A 19,244-nucleotide genomic window follows, 5' to 3' on the forward strand; every position below is an offset into this window, starting at 1 on the left:
CTGGCATTATTCATCATCAATAAAGAGGGAAAAGATGCACCAGAGAAGTGTAGAGAGGTCTGACAGCTAGTATGTACTGGAGTGGCTCATCCATTGTGTAAGCATGTTCTATGTTCTACAACATTGCTGAGCCTCATTTTGCATTTGTATCTGTTTAACCACTGAGATACACTGGGATTTCTATATCTTCTTTCCCTACCTGTTCTGATCTGTTCATATTTGCTATTTTTTTTTTTCTGTTTTTTTTTTTTTTTTTTTTACTCACCCACCTCCCCCGCCCCCCAACCTTATTCCTTGCTGTGATTCACGGTTTGCTGCTGCTGTTATATTGCTATATAAATTTGCTTTATTCGCGTCCAGCCTCATATTTCCAGCCTGAGACCCTGCGTCGGCTACAGAATCTATTTATAAACAAATCAATTAAATATTTCTTCCTAATCTGTCAGTCCTTACACAAAGACACCAAGAGTTATGGGCTCCACGGGCACATGAGCCCCAGCCTGCTCAAGGGAGAACGGCCCAGCTCCTGCCTTATATATGTAAACTGAACGGCCACCGTCTCGCCAAGCAAGGGAATCTATGTTTTATTACCCATTCTGGCACCTCTGCTACCCAGAAACACCTAAAAAGAAGAGGAAATAAATTCAAATATGCAAAGTGCCTGCGATACTCTCTGGCTATTGTTCACAAGGCTAAACTGAAAATGGAAAATGTGTATATATTCCGCATTGCATCCAGGAGATGTTGTACAGCTTCCTTTATGCTCCAAGATGGTGACAGAAAGTAATTTAATGATGTCAAACTATTATTTGGGCTATGCTTGGCAGCTCACCCCTCCAATGAAGATGCTAAAGGGAGGAAATGTTCTGTATCAAGTAAATGAACCAAAGACAAAGGGGAAGATTGCGCCTCCAGTCTCACTGGCACATGCGCAGGATCCATACGCCAACCTTAGCAATAAGAGGGTTAATGTCTCCAGGTGCCTGGGCACCTATTCAATCTCTTGCCATAAATCTGGCTTGTTCCCATCACCTGAGCCTTTCTCATTATTGATTTTCCTTTAATGAAAGTTAATTATAACACCGATTTAATTAATGGAATCCCTCTACCGCTTTACGGCTTCCTGCATTAACATCCCGCTGGGGGGGGGAGGGTCCCTCACAATGGCAGGAGAATAAATCAGCTAGAGATAGCGATAATTCTAGCCGCTAAACAATGGGAAGCAGCAGGAATTAACCCCTTCTGTGCATGGGAGGAGAATTGAAAGACAATAGATTTGGCCAGAAGAAGAGAGGAGCAGAAATAATGCTGTTCTTTCCTCTGAGCTCAGTGTGGGTTTGTGGATGGGGGGTAGCAGTAGACGCCCCTAACGTGTAGCACCATTTATAACAATAACCGGCTCTCCGGAACAATGTGGTTGAACAAAATCAGTACTTATGTTGGTTAAACTTGCCAGCATTCCAGTGATGCCACATAATGAGGGGAGGAGTAGAAACAGGTGAGGGGTGTGGCCTAATGGTAATAGCACCCCCATAGGACTGTAGGTTAAACCTGGTATAGCTAATTCAGTAGAGAGGCAGAGAAAAGACAATACTATATGCAGTAAGCATCTTTTATGTTCCGAGCACGGGGAAGGGTGCTAATAAGTATTTCTTAGACCCAGATTAAATAAAAATACTGGTATATCCTTAACTCTTTTCTACTGTAGAGAGGAATGATGCTGGGCTCCCAGCCTAAACAACATTGGGCCCCAACCCTGTTCCTGGCATAGGTGCAGAAAGTCACTTTTTGGAAGCCTAAACCATAACTAGAGCTACTGCTACAGTTAGAATCAGTCATATAATCAGCACAAATGCTAGTAATAGGCTTACATTCAGATTTGTGAGTTTGTAAACACCACACATCCTCCGCTTGGCATCAGACCCCCCCACACCCGTTAGGGGGTTTTGGTGCTGCAGGTAAAATACACCAATCAGGGAAATTTAATCAGACTTTTTTTTTACTCTTGAATTTTGCTATTTTGTAAAACAGAGTAAGCAGGGCTGGCCGTATAGCAGACTGGTTTTGTTCAGAGGTTCAGAGAAACTTGGTCCTGCTAAGTGTCCTACCAGTGCGGGCTTTGGTAAATCTAAATATGCTTGTACTTCCCTGATAACTCCCCTGTAACAGAAATTATTATTAGACTTAAGCTGGCCATAGACGCAAAGATCCGATTGTACGAATAGAGGATTCGTACGATTTTCAGACCGTGTGTGGAGAGTCCCGACGTTTTTCGTCCGACGGAGATCGGTCGTTTGGTCGATCGGACAGGTCGGCTGCAGATAATATCTCTGCATGTATTGCCCATCGTACGATTTTCAGTGGGAGACTGTCACTAGCTTTGTTGGACATAACTATCGTACGATTGCTGTCAGGGGCAGAACATCGGCTGATCTGTTCAACTACTTTATTTGATCTGAATGGTTAGTGGCAGGTCAGGAGATGGGGAAGTCCTATCGTTCGAGGATTTGAATGAATGATCGGATCTTTGCGTCTATGGGCAGCTTTACAGATGGAGAAATGGAGGTGAATAGTGTAAAGGCAAAAGGGATGATTAAAGTGCAAGCTTACGATGTTTAAAGGAAAATGGTAATGACAGACAACTGAAAGGAACAAACAGAACCAGAATGCAACATGGAAATGTAAAGCGATATGAAGACAAAGCAGTGGAGAGAAGAACTCAGAATGTAAAGGCAGGGGGAGGGAGAACATGGCAGCAGCTGTAGAGTGCAAGTGATTCCTGATGTGCTAGGGACCCCTACTGGACTAACAAGCAGGACACGTTCACCATTTACCTGTAAGGACCTTACTGTGTTTTCATTCATTAACATAATGAGATCTGGGGGAGACTAATGAAAGACAAGGGAGGTCAAGTTCTCTGCTGGTGAATACACAAACTGCTCATTCATTTTCTAAAAGTCTCATAATACCCCATAGCGAATAGGCCAAAACCCACAGCAAGTTTTGATTGTGTTTACATTTACCAGTCATTCTCAGTATGACTAATTAAAAACAGGAGCAGTAAACCAGCTTACTAATACAGTATAACATTATGAACATGCAGCACTGTGTTACTGTGTTTAGACACTGCAGCTGTCAGATACTGGGCCCAAATGGAAAAGTAAATAAACAATATGAATTCCATATGTCAGGAATATCACACTTTAGATAATATAACAGATGTGAGTACATTTTGATATTGGGGCTGTTTCTTTATAATTTCTATTATCTTTCACTCTCTCATGTAGTGTGTCGTTTTTGCCCCATTTAGGTTTATTCAAAGCACATTTTATGCTTAGTTTGTTTACCTTCTTAAAGGTTCGTCTTTAAAATAACTTTTAGTAGGATGTATAGAGTGATATTCTGAGACAATTTGCAATTGTTTTTCACCTTTTTTATTATTTGTGTTTTTTGAGTTATTTAGCTTTTTTTATTCAGCAGCTCTCCAGTTGCAGTTTCAGTAATCTGATTGCTAGGGTTAAAATTCCCCTAGCAACCACGCATTGATATGAGTAAGAGACTGGCATATGAATAGGAGAGGCTTAAATAAAAAAATGAGTAATACAAAGTAGCAATAACAATACATTTGTAGTCTTACAGAGCATTTGTTTTGTAGACGGGGTCAGTGACTCTCATTTGAAAGCTGGAACGAGTCAAAAGAAGAAGGCAAATAATTCAAAAACGATATAAAAAAAAAAGCCGTTCTGTAACATACTTAAAGTTAACTTAAAGGGATACAGTCATGGAAAAACATGTTTTTTTCAAAACACACCAGTTAATAGTGCTGCTACAGCAGAATTCTGCACTGAAACCCATTTCTCAAAAGAGAATTCAATTTTGAAATTTTGAAATCTGACATGGGGCTAGATTACTTTCTGGCAGGCTGTTATTTCTCCTACTTAATGTAACTGAATCAATCTCAGTGGGACTTGGCTTTTACTATTGAGTGTTGTTCTTAGATCTTCCAGGGAGCTGTTATCTTGTGTTAGGGAGCTGTTATCTGGTTACCTTCCCATTGTTCTTTTGTTTGGCTGCTGGGGGGGGGGAGGGGGGTGATATCACTCTAACTTGCAGTACAGCAGTAAAGAGTGACTGACATTTATCAGAGCAAAAGTCACATGACTGGAGGCAGCTGGGAAATTGACAAAATGTCTAGCCCCATGTCAGATTTCAAAATTGAATATAACAAAATCTGTTTGCTCTTTTGAGAAATGGATTTCAGTGCAGAATTCTGCTGGAGCAGCACTATTAACTGATTTTTTTTTTTAAAAAAAACATGTTTTCCCATGACAGTATCCCTTTAAAGGTGAACCACCCCTTTAATAAAATGTATAACGGTGTGCCCTGCCATTCATTTCACAGTTAATCATATATCATTAATACAATAGAAAATGTCTAATTTAAAGGGATGTAGTTATTCCACTTTAACTCTCCCCTTCCTTAAGTTTAAAGCGGTGGTTCACCTTTACATTAACTTTAAGTATGTTACTAAATTGCCAATTTCTTTTGACTCTTCGAATGTGGGTCACTGACCCCGGCAGCCAATAAAACTATTGTTCTGTGAGTCTAAAATCATATTGTTATCATTGATTATTTTACTTATCTTTCTATTCAGGCCCTCTTCTATTCATATTCCTCTCTCGTATTCAAGCCACTGCCTGGTTTCTGGGGTAATTTGGACCCAGATAGCTGCTGAAATTCCAAATTCCAAAATTATTTAGCTGGAAAAAGCTAAATAACTCAGAAACCACAAATAATAAAAAATGAAGATTGCAAATCGTCTGAGAATATCAATCTCTATATGATACCAAGGGGCCGATTCATGAAGCTCGAGTGAAGGATTCGAATTAAAAAAACTTCGAATTTCGAAGTGTTTTTTGGGCTACTTCGACCATCGAATGGGCTACTTCGACCTTCGACTACTACTTCGACTTCGAATCGAACGATTCGAACTAAAAATCGTTTGACTATTCGACCATTCGATAGTCGAAGTACTGTCTCTTTAAGAAAAACTTCGACCCCCTACTTCGGCAGCTAAAAGCTACCGAAGTCAATGTTAGCCTATGGGGAAGGTCCCCATAGGCTTGCCTGAGATTTTTTGATCGAAGGATATTCCTTCGATCGTTGGATTAAAATCCTTCGAATCGTTTGATCGCAGGATTTGCGCTTAATCGTTCGACTTCGATATTCGAAGTCGAACGATTTTAGTTCCTAGTCGAATATCGAGGGTTAATTAACCCTCGATATTCGACCCTTCATACATCTGCCCCCAAAAGTTCATTCTAAGGTGAACAACTCCTTTAAGCAGATTTGTTGGTTTGCTTGGGTAACCCAAAAAAGCTTCAGAGGCCTCCCAACTGGATTTTTATTAAAAGATGAATTAATTCTGGATGGTAACTTCTCGCCTAAGTGTCTCTAGTTATGAGACTGTGTATGGGTACAATTTAAGTAAGTCTACCCCCGGGTTATTTATTAAAATGCATCTGGCATATTCACTATATGTAGAGGTTCACTGAATTTGCTGCCGTTTAGTTGGTAAATACCATTGCTCAATGGGTCACATCAGGTTAGTATTACAAAGCCCATCCGATTACACAGACACATCTATCAGTAACCTCTTTTATTGCTATTGGGAAATAGGATTTTTCCAAGTAGTAAATACACTGTAAAAATGGCCCTTCCTTTATTCAAGTGTTGCTTGTGGTGAGGGGGGCAGTGTGTGGTGCATTCACTGGAATTTGAGGATGTACAAAAATACAGATTATATTCATTCTGCTTCTGGGGTTCTAAGGTTCTCATGGACCTTTTCCACTCACCCTTAACAGTAGGGTGGAAAGCAAATCAATGTTTTGGTGTTCACAAGTGACCCTCTATCCAAAACCTAACATCTTGTTCCCTATCCCTGGCTTATAGCTCATGTGATTGCCTTTTACCCTTTATTTGTTAATGAGCAATTAGGAAGGTGCTGTGTCCCTATTGATATTGGAGAAAAGTATTTAATAAGTACAAATTAATATGTTGTTCCTTTATTTAGGGAAATTGAATGCAAAGAAACAGCGAGGGAAAGAAGAATTTAGGCCTGTGCATTGAGATGTACAAACCAAATCTTGAGCATCCTCCAAGAGTAGATAATGAGATACCTGCTTAACAACGTCATTGCTCCATGGTGGCTAGACTCCATCAGGATGTTCTCACTGTCCTGTGTCTTTATATAAGATGGAACTGAGGATCCCAGGTCAGTTGGCTTTGAATAACTTAAAAGCCTTTGTAGGTATTAAAAATCAATGCAGAGACTCAACATCTGCAACCTGTCTGTGTAGCTAGATCTTATTGGCCCAAACTACAGCAAATGTATTTTTTAATTAGTATGGAAGTTAAGACTGTTCAAATGGAGACTGTGGCCAAGGCAACAACACAAAGTGCCAGCATAGCCCGACCCACCCTGAGAAGCCCTTTTTATTCAGGATACTAGAAGACATATACTGTAGGCCTGGACGGAGAAAGCTTAAAACATTTCTTGGCAGCTGAGATGTCCTTAGAAGAGACACAGACATTGAAGCTGCTTCTGCTCCTCCTTTTCCATTGCAAGAGCTGAGGAATGCTGTAGATAACCAATTTCACTGTAGCAGGCAAGACCCGGACAATTGAATCTATCCTTTATTTATAAAGCGCAGACATATTCTGCAGTGCTCTACAGAGATTATGCATCATTCATATCAGTCCCTGCCCTGTAAAGCTCACAATCTAAGGTCCCTCTCACATTCACTATGGTCAATTTTATCAGAAAAAAAAAAAATTCCCAGCTACAGTCAAGTGATTCCAGTGGCGGCCGATAAAAGAGCAACCATGTTTGGGAGGTTTAGCCTTAAAAGCAGGTAAAACTTAGTCCCTGTGTAAAATGTATATTGAAGCAATAGAATTCTTAATGAATCAGATGTAAATTGAGTGTAGGACTGGCCAGATATGGGATGACTTTGACGTAGTTGGCCAGCTTAAATATATTGCAATATATGGACAAACAATCCCTGTTTTGTTTAAAGTGGGGGGCATTTTTTTAGTAGTTTAAGGCATATAATTAGTGATGTGCGTGTAGGGCTTTTCCCGACCCGCACTCACCCGGCACCTACCCTCCCACCACCCGCACCCGCCCGAGCCCGACTTCTGGGTTTCTTTTATAGACCCACGCTGACCAGTCCCACCTATGATGTCACAAAAGGGGCAGGGCGAAAGGCACGCGTCTATAAAAATTCGACCCGGAAGTCGCATTAAGTCGGTAATCTCGCAGGTATCGGCCCGGCCTGCACATCACTATACAAAATGTCTCTTGCATATTGACTATGGGTGAGTGCAGAGAATCTCTTGTCTTTATCAATTATATCAGGAGTAGGGATGGGCGAATTTGACCCATTTCGTTTCGCCAAAAATTCTATGGGCATCAAAAAAAATTTGTCGGGCGGCAAAAAAAATTTGACGCACGTCTTTTTTATTTTGACACACGAAGCCATACAAGTCAATGGGCGTAATTAGTGCAGGAAAACTTTAGAAACTAAACTCCCACTTACTGTTAGATTGCCAGTTATCATATTCTTCTCTGTAGCCTTTAGACTTAGGGGTAGTCAATGAAAATTGTTTGTTTGTCTGGAGCCTTTATAAGCCAATCTCTCCCTTCTCTCGGGCCCTGGTTAGAGCTTTAGGACCATGTATCTGTTCTACACCACAGTAAAGCTCTAGTAATATGTACAACTTGGGCTAGGCACATAAGGGTGTGCCAAATCATGCCAAATCTTTCTAAAACCTCCTTCTTGAACAGCCACAGAAGCAATACAAATCTATACCATGACAGTGGCAAATGTATGCAATTGTATTCATTTTCAAGATGATCAAAAAATGGATTTTTGTAAATTCAAAGAATAGGTAGAATGTATTTTCAGCAGAAGTCCTTTTTATTTTGCTCATGTTGAAATAAAAAGGTTTATACATTCATATATTGCCCTTTTTAGAACCAGCTTAGCAATGTGTATACTTAATGGCTTCTTTTGTGCCGCTCTACCATAACGCAATAAGCAGAGGATTTCATAAGGCTGAACAAGGATCACATTCGCTTGTTAAAGTGGCCTCTCAGAGGGGTATATTTATCAAAGAGTGAAGTTAATAGTGAAGTTCCGCCACTAGAGTGAAATTCCGCCACTCTCCATTCATTTCTATGGGATTTTTATTGGCGTATTTATCAAAGGGTGAACTTTCACTTTACCCATTGATAAATACGCCTTTCCCATAGAAATGAATTGAGAGCTGCGGAATTTCACTCTAGTGGCGGAACTTCACTCTTTGATAAATTTACCCCTGAAAGTCCTGCATATACCGAAGTAATCGTTGGCTCGAGGCAAAAGACATGCCCATGCAGACTGGGTTCTTGGTTTGTGTAGTCTCAATGTTTTTGTTTTAAAGGGATATTGTCATTTCAAAATGAATCAGTTAATAGTGCTGCTCCAGCAGAATTCTGCACTGAAATCCATTTCTCAAAAGAGCAAACAGATTTTTTTATATTCAATTTTGAAATCTGACATGGGGCTAGACATATTGTTAATTTCCCAGCTGCCCCAAGTCATGACTTGTGCTCTGATAAACGTCAATCACACTTTACTGCTGTACTGCAAGTTGGAGTGATATCACCCCCTCCCTTTCCCCCCCCAGCAGCCAAACAAAAGAACAATGGGAAGGTAGCAGCTCCCTAACACAAGATAACAGCTCCCTGGTAGATCTAAGAACAATACTCAATAGTAAAAACCCATGTCCCACTGAGACACATTCAGTTACATTGAGAAGGAAAAACAGCAGCCTGCCAGAAAGCATTTCTCTCCTAAAGTGCAGGCACAAGTCACATGACTTGGGGCAGCTGGGAAATTGACAAAATGTCTAGCCCCATGTCAGATTTCAACATTGAATATAAAAAAATCTGTTTGCTCTTTTGAGAAATGGATTTCAGTGCAGAATTCTGCTGGAGCAGCACTATTAACTGATTCATTTTGAAAAAATTTTTTTTTCCCATGACAATATCCCTTTAAGTCCCATTGTGCACACAAGTCTGGCTCTCCGCTGGACCATCTATATACTTCTAGGCTGCTGGCAGCTGCCAACAGTTTTCCCCCATACCTACCACAGACAATATGTCTTTCTAGTTGCCTGGCTACAAGGCAGCCATCAGGGGGGTACAGAGGATACAGCTGTGTGTGTGTTTGGGGGGGGGGGTTATTCATTGCTGGGCACCAAAAACCAATATATAGTAGTGTTTAGCATGGGAAAGTGTAACAAACAGAAAAAAAAGTGAGGTTAAGAATAAGGGCAAGCCATTTAAGCGGAATTTACCATATGCTGACTGTGTATCATTTTATATTTGATTACATTTTCACTAAATAAATGTTCAGTTTAAAGCATATGTGCATTTATTTTGTGCTTCTTGATTACATAAAGATGCCATTATGAAAGATATTTTAAAATAAGGACGTCACCCCTCTTGTTTGTGTGCACAGTATTATGTTAGTATGTGGCAGCACTAGAATAGTTGCAGTGGAAGGCAGGCTGTGGGTTAAGGCTCATACAGTCATCCTGGGGCATCCAGGTATCTATAGGTAATAATTATGCAGACAATAACAATTGAAGATATATTTTTATTAAAATACAAACTAGATTTAAACTAGATATATGACATTTAAATGTTGACAATCAGTATATGATAGATCCTCTATTCCCGTGGTCTTTCTGTCAACAACGTGCCATCACACATATGCAAACTACAGGGGTGCAGCAATTTTGTTTGGTGGGTAATGACTCATGGCGCAGATAATTGGAACTGGGGGAATCAAGGCATGAAAGCAAAATATTCTGCTTTTGGATCAAGAAGTAAATCTGGTCTCTCTAGCGGGGATGCTATCTCACCCTTATATCCCACTGGAGAAATATTTTTCAAGCCTCGCCAGGAACAGCAAAGAGACAATGCTCTGCAGGATTCAGCACCACTGGAGTGACTACTGCGGCTAAACACTATGGCGTCTCCATGGCAGTGAATGGGCTAATGGAGCAGGGAACTCTGGGTTTCCAAAACAGAGGTGGAACTAATGAGGCAATACGTTGTATCTCCGAAGCAAGGAATGTGGTAATGAAATCAAGTTCAGAATGCTTCCCTAGTGGGGGGTTGGAAATCACACTGCTTTATGGCTTTCTTATATTCAGTAGGTCGATATGATTGTGCTTGCTGACAAGTGCCTAATGCCTGTACCTCTGAGCCGTATCATACTGGGGATGCATCTACACTAGTTATTATTGGTCGTTCTTGTTTTGCGGATCAATTTCATGTACACCTCCTAGCAGAGCCGAGGGTTTCCCAAGGGAAAATGTAGCTCACTTGGAATGATATGAATGGGGTGCGTCTGGCCTACCACTTACAATGTGACACCAGGTGTTGCTTGAGCTTGTATTTCTGTGTGTGTGTGTGAAAGTGTGCGTGTGTGTGTGAGACCATTGTACAGCTGCTGTGTCTTACCAACAATACAACGACTTGATCTCTGGATCAGAGGGTAATGCTTTTAGGCCTTACATAGTAGCTCCAATTATATCCATATAAACTCCCTCTACACGCTTACACGCATTGAGTGTGGGACCTAAAACATAAAGTCACATCTGTGTGAGATGGAATGACCGGGGTTTGCTGTCTCTGACTATTGCCATGCTGTACAAATATATATATATATGTGTATATAAACCCCCTTCATTTGAAATTGTTGGTGCATAATTTATAATAGTATTTGTAAAATGTTACAAGTTTCAATATGTGTTTATACAAGGACAGCGAAGAGACAGCTCAGGGCCCAGGTACAACAAGAAGAATGTATAATGTACAAGAACCCTGATTATTCTTTATATAACGGTGTTTAGTGATGTATTGTCACATGATTCATTGAAACTTGTGTAGTACAACAAATAATGTTAAATATAAGAAAATGATCAGAGTTCCATGACCTGTATAAAAGCACTCGGGCTTCAGCTGCCTTTATATATTCATGCAAATCCTCCATGATGTATAATATCCTTATATTTTACAATAGTGGGTATATTATTTACTATATATACTCAGTTAAAGCGCCATTGTCACAAAACCCTGCGAAACTTGTTTATTATAAGAAATAATGTGCGGCTTGAATTAAAATATGCAGATAATAGAACTCAGCTTTGTCTTCCATGACCTTTACAAAAGACCTCTAACCTTTGACCTATATGGTGGCTTTAAATATCCATATATTTTATTATAGCAAGTGTTATTCCCTGGATAATAGTTTCTTCATGCAAAAATTAGGGCTGGGGAACACACTTGAGTATTGTTTACCAGGCGACGATTAATGTGAGGCTAAGGCACTATATCCAGTGTTGTGTTTTGTTATGTTGCAGCACTGGAACCAATTTTGTACTTAGGCACCGTTATTATGGAGCAGCAACAGTTCAGATTTCGGCAAATATGGTTTGAATTCCCCAGAACAGGGAATATCTGACACGCAGTACGGCTCATTTATCAACACTGGGCAGTTAACTATAGCAACCAATCAGTGATTAGCTTTTAAAAGCCTGCTGCAAGTAGAACAATAAATACAGCAATCCGATTCGTTGCCATGGGTTACTGCCCATGGGCAAATTTGCCCAGTGTTGATAAATGACCCCCAGTATGTGCAACATTTATTTATCTGTGGGCACAACAAAATATAAGCAGTCACTCATACCCTGTGGCCCTCCAGTTTAGGTGTGCGGTCGCTCCTGGGATCCCCTAATGCTGCTGTGCTGGACCTTGTAGCTGAAATACAAATAGAAAGCTACAGAAGCTGTGAGGTGCTGCTGGCACTTTTACTAATCTCTTTACTTTACTTACAAACAAAACCTTGAGAGTTGCAATGACTCTTGCAAAGTGCACTGCAGACAAAGTGACCAGAATAAAAGGGAATATAGTCAATGTATATTTCATATTTATGATGTCCTGTGCCAGTGTTCTTAAGGGTATGGGGTACCAAATATAAAAGCAAAAGCATCCAGAAACTTTTCTCCTTGTCCAAATAGATGTGAAAGGGGCACTGTCACTGAGAGGGTTAATAGGCAACAGGCAGGAGAGTGACATGAAGACACACGACAGTAGCAGACAGAGAGGCTCTTTTTTGCTTTTATTGACAAAACAACAGACCCTGGGGGATTAAGGAGGCAGAAAGCAAGGTTGTCAGGTTGGCAGTTTTCCAGCCAAATTGGGCTGCTAATAGGGTTGCCACCGGGGCCGTGATGATAAAGGGGGCGGGACAGTGACATGCTATTGGCTGGCCGGGTCGTGACGTCAAAGGGGCGGAGACAAACACACGAATTTCGCAAGAGGCCCAGGAAAAAAGGTAAGTTTGGAGCAGGCCACTGACTTTTTTTTAGGTGTATTACAAATTTACCGGCAGCTACATTGCCGGTAAATTTGTAATACCGGCTAGTCCGGTAAAATACCGGCCGGGTGGCAACACTAGCTGCTAATTTAAAGCCCAGGTGGGATGTAAAAGTACAAACTAGCCAAGGTATAGATTTGGGCCTTTGGCTGGTTTGCCCTAATGTGCCTAGCCTATCTCCCAATTCATGTTGGGTAATTTAGTTTTTGTTTAACAATTTGCCCACTGCCAAGTTTAATGTAAGACTACAATACCCAGCATGTATTGGGACTGCCTTGTGTAGAAGAGAGGAGTTACCAGATTTTGGGCTCCGTACCCCAGTCTCCCGTCCCTCTTTAGCATTTTCACATTTACCGGTGACTTTCCTCCATTTCAGAGAATTTTGGGGCAACAATCTGCTGGCCACCAAATGTCTACAGGTTGAGCAGCTTTCATTTATTGAAATTGTGTATGAATTAGGCCCCTATACCTGCTGAGCTCCGCTCGGTATTTACGCGCCTGGTGACAGGTGAATCTGGCCTATTTTGCTTCATGGAAAAATTGGCGAAACAGTGATCATTTGAAAAAGGCGTATTTTCGTATATATTCATTTATTTTGTAGCATTTTTTCGCTGCTCGCAATGTGCTAATTTTAGGCTACTTTTGAAGGGCCTCTTGGCTAGTTTTGTAGCTGAATTTGGCTTGTTTTGAAAATGAGACCTGGCAGAAATCAGTTGTGAGGAACCAGTGTACGACTGGGCGCTGCACCTCTTCTCTATGATGAGGAGAGAAAGTGTCAGGGGGTGGAAGGTGTGAGGAAGGGAAGGACGGTGCTGTCCGCTCAGTGAAGAACACACGGTGAGAGCGTCCCTAATCCCTATGCGTCTGGCTGAACAAGCGTGTGGGGGAAGGAAGGGAAGACAGTTTGGTGAAACGGGGGAATAATTCCGTGAAGGACATTCCATCCCAAGCAAGCTCTCCCCCCACCTCTCCCACAAACGTCGCGTATCTCTTCAGACATTGTATCAGGCCTGGCGTATAGAGCCTCGCAGTAAAGATGAGTTATGCGCCTGTGACAGGCTGCGAGATCTGATGATGGAAATGTTAATGGCCGCTCGCTGCCTTGCTTTATGGCCGCTGTAATACAGACTTCAATCATAAAAAGCATCGCCCTACATTTTAATAGCCCTCATCATCCTCTCTCCTCTGCCTATATCCCGCAGATAAATCACGCCCCGCGCTGCCAATGAACAACCCGTCTGTGGAAGCCACACTCCCGCTTCTGATTGGCTGCGTTGCAGCGGAGGGAGCGACGCCATGTTTGGGGGGGGGGGCGAATGTGTTAACATTTCTCAGTTCCCTGTTGTAATACCGTCTGCAGCATTTCATTACCATTTTCCCTTACCTGAGCCACTATCTCTGGGATATAAGCAAAGCACCACCGATATGGTTTCAGGACAGGCTTTGGGATTTCAGTTACACGCAGGCCCCACACTACCCCACTGAGCCATTATGGCGGGAACTCCAGATTGCCAGTCAGGGTCCGCTTGGATCCTTAGAATGTCACATAAAGTGACTACAACTATTTTGCCGTATGTGATAGTAACATCAGCCAACAATTTAACTAAAGTGATTTCTAAATTGGATCCATCAAATCAAAGGCAATGTCATGGTACTAAAAGGCACAATTAGGGTTGCCACCTGGCTAGTGTTTTATGGCTGATCCCAATGTTAGTAATAGGGAAAAAAATAAAAATATAGGAATGCCGGTATTTTTTTCCAGAAAAGGTGGCAACCCTAGGCACAATTTGTGCATGTGATTTGCTATTCTGGGGGAAGTCTGACCAGAATAAAAATGTATTGGATCTAAAATGTCTGTGGGCTGCTTACAAATTTCATTGGATCTTTGTCATGTCATGCAATAGTTAGGGTAGAACTCCATGCAGGGGCCATGCAGTGGGCACCCCTAGGCCAGCTGTCATTCGTCACCCCTGTACCCATCCCATCTTCAGGTTGGGAGCATTGGGAATTGGCACATGGGAAATTTAAAAAATGATTGTATCTCCTGAGCAGCCCCAGAGGTTCCAAACCAATGTGGATGTGGTTGAGCGGCATGTCGCCCCCTAAAATCCTGCTGCCTTAGGCCTGGGCCTTGGTGGCCTTTCCACAAATCCGGGCCTGACTCCAAGGGCGATTTTTAAGTGTGATACCGTCTGTTCCGACACACTGAGATGAATCTAAGAATCGGATGCGCTGAATCTAAGGTAATAGGAATGTCGGACGTTGTCGATGCATGCGTCCGACACAATTTTGTGATGCGAACGCTGCATGTTGCGTCTTCATCCAACAGTCATGTCAGATGCATGCATTGACAACGTCCAACATTCCTATTACTTACCTTAGATTCGGCGCATCCGACGTGACGACTGCGATTCATGTCAGCGTGTAGGAAAGAATGGTATTGCACTTAAAATCGCCCGTGGAGTTCTACCTTTATCCAAGAGACAATAGGCTTGCGAAGGACCTAGTACTCAGTAACATATATTTACTTACATTTATGGGCTTACGCTATGTACAAATGTAAGTCATAACTATGTTCCTTTGTGTATTTATTCATATGAGTGCAAGCATCCATATTGGCTATGCTCCCTTCAGGATTTAACACTATTATACACAAAATACAGTGGTGCACACTGGCTATTTTGTGTTCAGACAAATTTACAACACCGCATTAGGTATTTGTGCTGTTTTGTACACAGTTTGTTTGCTTATATGAACGCTTTCTTTATTCCAAAGTTTATAATATTTATAAATAGAAAACCCAGGAATAAAGTAAAGGAATGTTTATAGAACTTTTTTTCTTTTTTTAGTTATGGCTAGATTGTGGCAAACGTGCCTTTGAAACCTTTTTTCTTTTCTATGTTATAAAGTGGAGTGAGTGCTTCCAGATACGGTGCACAACGTAATGTTTACCTCAACCCACCCACAACACTGTACTCACATTACACAATGCTTCCAAAAAGCTGCACGCAAGAACTGGTTAATTGTAGCTATGGGGTGAAGAAATTATATATACTGTAGGTTATGATTAAACAGTATCTCCTAGGTTTTAAAGAATCGTAAGTCTGGTTAAATGCCAGACTTATTTACAAAGCAACAACCTTGAAATAGGAAAACAAAGTGGATTGCACAATGTTTTATTCAGTTACAGATCAAGCAAAATAGAAGCAGTAGCACACCTGGTCTCTCAGTATCCTCACCGGTACTTGGGGTTAAAGGAGGACGGCACCTCCAACAAATGCTCAATAAGACGAAACTCCAGCACACGAATGCTTAAGGGTTCATAACCCGTGTTTATTGTCAATGCCAAACAGGAAACAACGTTTCGGGGGCGTACCCCTTCGTCACCTGACGAAGGGGTACGCCCCCGAAACGTTGTTTCCTGTTTGGCATTGACAATAAACACGGGTTATGAACCCTTAAGCATTCGTGTGCTGGAGTTTCGTCTTATTCAGTTACAGAAGCACATTACAAACATTTGAGATAAATGAATAGTGGGGCATAGCAGTATCTATAAAGGCCCTAGGACTAGCAATAACTTAACCTGCTTTTTTAGATGATACACTGTGGGTACTGTTTATATCACAACCACACAACAACCTTAATAGCACAGTAAATCTTCTCTGTCTTAACCACAAAGAAGTGCCAACGGCCTCCTGCAAAGCAACCCAGCATGGGGACCAGCTCCAAGACTTTCTGCTTTTCCTTTACTCACTTCAGCTCTACAGAAAGCCTTTCCTATCATTTAGCAGTTGTCCAAGGCAGTTTGTGGGACAGAGCCCAACATGGAGGTTGTGTCCTTTTTAGCTAGGTTATCATTTGATGTACAGCCAGGCATTTTTTGTTTGAACTACCCCCATTCACTGCAACATGGAAAGAATCTACTTACCTTAACTTCCATCTTCTCGTCATTCTGTCCCTTTGGTAATGGACAGTATATTGATAATTCTGGTGGGACATCTCTGGTTTATGGTGTATATTTATAAACTGAACCAGATGGGACACTGGGCAGTTGCCCTACTGTCAGAACGTACTTTGTCTTTCAGCACTGCACCACCCAGAACAATAGTTATATATAACAGATGCCTGGCCTATGTGCACAGATCACCAATGATTGCCATCCAAATGGAGGAGATTCTTCCGAATTGGATTCACAAAATAGTGACATTTAGAATGCTTAATCATCAGAGATATGGAGATGAAGACAAGGGGACGTTCCAGAGTCAAGTTCAGCTGGCAGGGACAATGCCCATGGACAATATTCCCATGGAACAAAATCTTGACAGGACAACAATGGTAACTTTTCCAGAGAAAAAAAAAAGCCCAGTGCTGCATATCCAACAGCAATCTTTGACTGAAGAGAAACCTATTTTTCTCTAAAACAGTGCTCAAGAGATCTACTGGATGTGGATGATTAGCTTACCTCTCAAATTATTTAAGTACAATAACTAAATAATTTCTCTGCTTTAATGTATTTATACTGCATTCCTCTGTTTGAAGCAATAGTGGAACAATGTCAGTGCAATTCACAATTTCTGCTGCAGTTCGGGATTTCTGCAAAATACTGAAGAATGACCCAATTATTCTACCCCCCCCCCGACAAAGAACTACACAACCGGTAAAACGGTATTGCTATGCCTGGATTCCAATGTTGCAATAAGTTTAAACATGAAAGTATCATTTAAAGGGGCTGAAACCATTACAGGTTTAGATAACTATGTATACTTGGTTATTCTTGCTTGGTAGAACAAAAGTACTCTCATTTCTAAGCGCTTCTGAGATAACATGAAAAGTACGTGGCTGAGATGACCTCATCAGAACAATCATGACTAAATGTAGATATGCAGGTAAATAAGGCTTTCCTGAATAACCTATGGCAGTATTTATATTGGTTTTATAAAAATGTATGTGATTGAATTAGGGTATACAGTAAGTGGGGTATATTGTCCTCTGAAAGAAATTAATTTGAGATAGAAAAGCTCTTCGTAAACAATACGATTCATTCCATTTCCTACAATTTGAATAGTAACCTATCATGAGAGGTATCATTTATGTCTGTCTCTCATTATAGATATGATATCAAAATGTTTAATTAAATATATCTTCACATAAAGGAAGTGCTGGTCCAGGACTGAATTAGATAGATATATAGATAGATACAGAGATAGACAGATACCCTGTCTTTTATGCATTGTATTCTCAACGTGTCTGTAATTTTAAAATTAGCATAACTACTCTTTAATGGGATCATGACCAGTACAAATAAAATGTTACTATTTGGCAAAAGAGTCGTTTTTGTGCTTTGATTTTGATTAATTATTTAGAATTATTGCAGCAATATCAGTAAATTAGCCTTTAATGAAAACATGAGCACTTTATTTTTATGATATCTTCTTTGAATTGTTTTTAAAAGATGAATATCGCATTAGCTTCTGTAGAAGATAAGATTCACTACTCGGCTCCCTTTGACACTGGAGCTCTAGATTTCTCTGTCTCCGAGTACCAATATTTTATCATGATTAACAGACACCTTATTGCACTGGCATGTGTTGGCAATAATGATAATACAATGGAATGACTTAACATTAAATAAGCCAAGGTATATTTATTAGATAAACTGTCCAGTCACTTTTCTAATTTGGGAAAACATACCCTGCTGCTATTTCTGAATCTAAAAGGTGCCATTTCCACTCTGCCAGAAGAGAAAGCAAGACTTGGCACATTGGTAATAAAAAGGCAAATGGTCCATTTGTCTCTGAGTCCAGACATATGTTAGACCAGTCTGGAGGTGGTAAATTCACACCAAGTAAAGAGCAGTTGCAGAGACAGTTTTGATTGCACTACAATGGGTGAAGGATTTTAAAAAGAGTATTAGAATGTTAGCATCTGTCACCTGGCGACTAATCTCCCCAAATCTGCCTGTATGGCCAGACCAATAGAGTTTAATTACTTTTATTAATATGTTTTACTTGGACCCCAAACTGAAAGCAGTAGCATAACTACTAAGGAGGCAGACCTCTGGGACCCCAGAATTTGTTAGGGTGGAGTCTAGGGTAATCCGCAACGGGAGCAAAATTGCTGTTTACCCACGGCCCCCACACGGCCCACATAAAATCACAGAGCTGGCCCAGACATTCACAGGGTGCCCAAAGTTATGTCCCAGAGTGAAAGGGAAGATGGTTCTAGGAACCTGAAAAATTTTCCCCTCTGTCTTAGTATCCAATCTACAATCGCACCGGGTTCCAACAGGAGTCAATCCTGGATTTAGTCAGTCATCTGGCTTTATAGTGATTAACTCCTGCTGAACCCACACATTGTTATAACTAAGAGGGGAAATGGTTTCAGGTTCCTAGGACCCCCTTCCTTTCACTCAGAGGTGTAATTTAAGGGAGCCCTGTCTGAATAAATGTTTGCCCCCCCTCTGCAATTTTGTGCAGGGGAGGCGGTTGCAGCAATTTTGTTTGCATTGCGGGTCATCTGTGATCCTATCCCCACACAAATGTTTGGGGTACAGAAATAAATGGCAGGAAACATGCATAGGCAGGTGATGCATTTTTATGAAATATATGACATAGGTTATTGTGCCGAGACAATTACTCAGCCCGTTGGGGGAAGGTCCATATTCACACACTAGGGTCAGTTTTATCAGGTACTCAATGACTTGTCTCTTTAACAAGGGGAGAACATACAAACTGCTTGGATCTGGTT

The sequence above is a fragment of the Xenopus laevis genome, chromosome 2L, assembly GCF_017654675.1.
Source record: "Xenopus laevis strain J_2021 chromosome 2L, Xenopus_laevis_v10.1, whole genome shotgun sequence".
NCBI lineage: Eukaryota > Metazoa > Chordata > Amphibia > Anura > Pipidae > Xenopus > Xenopus laevis.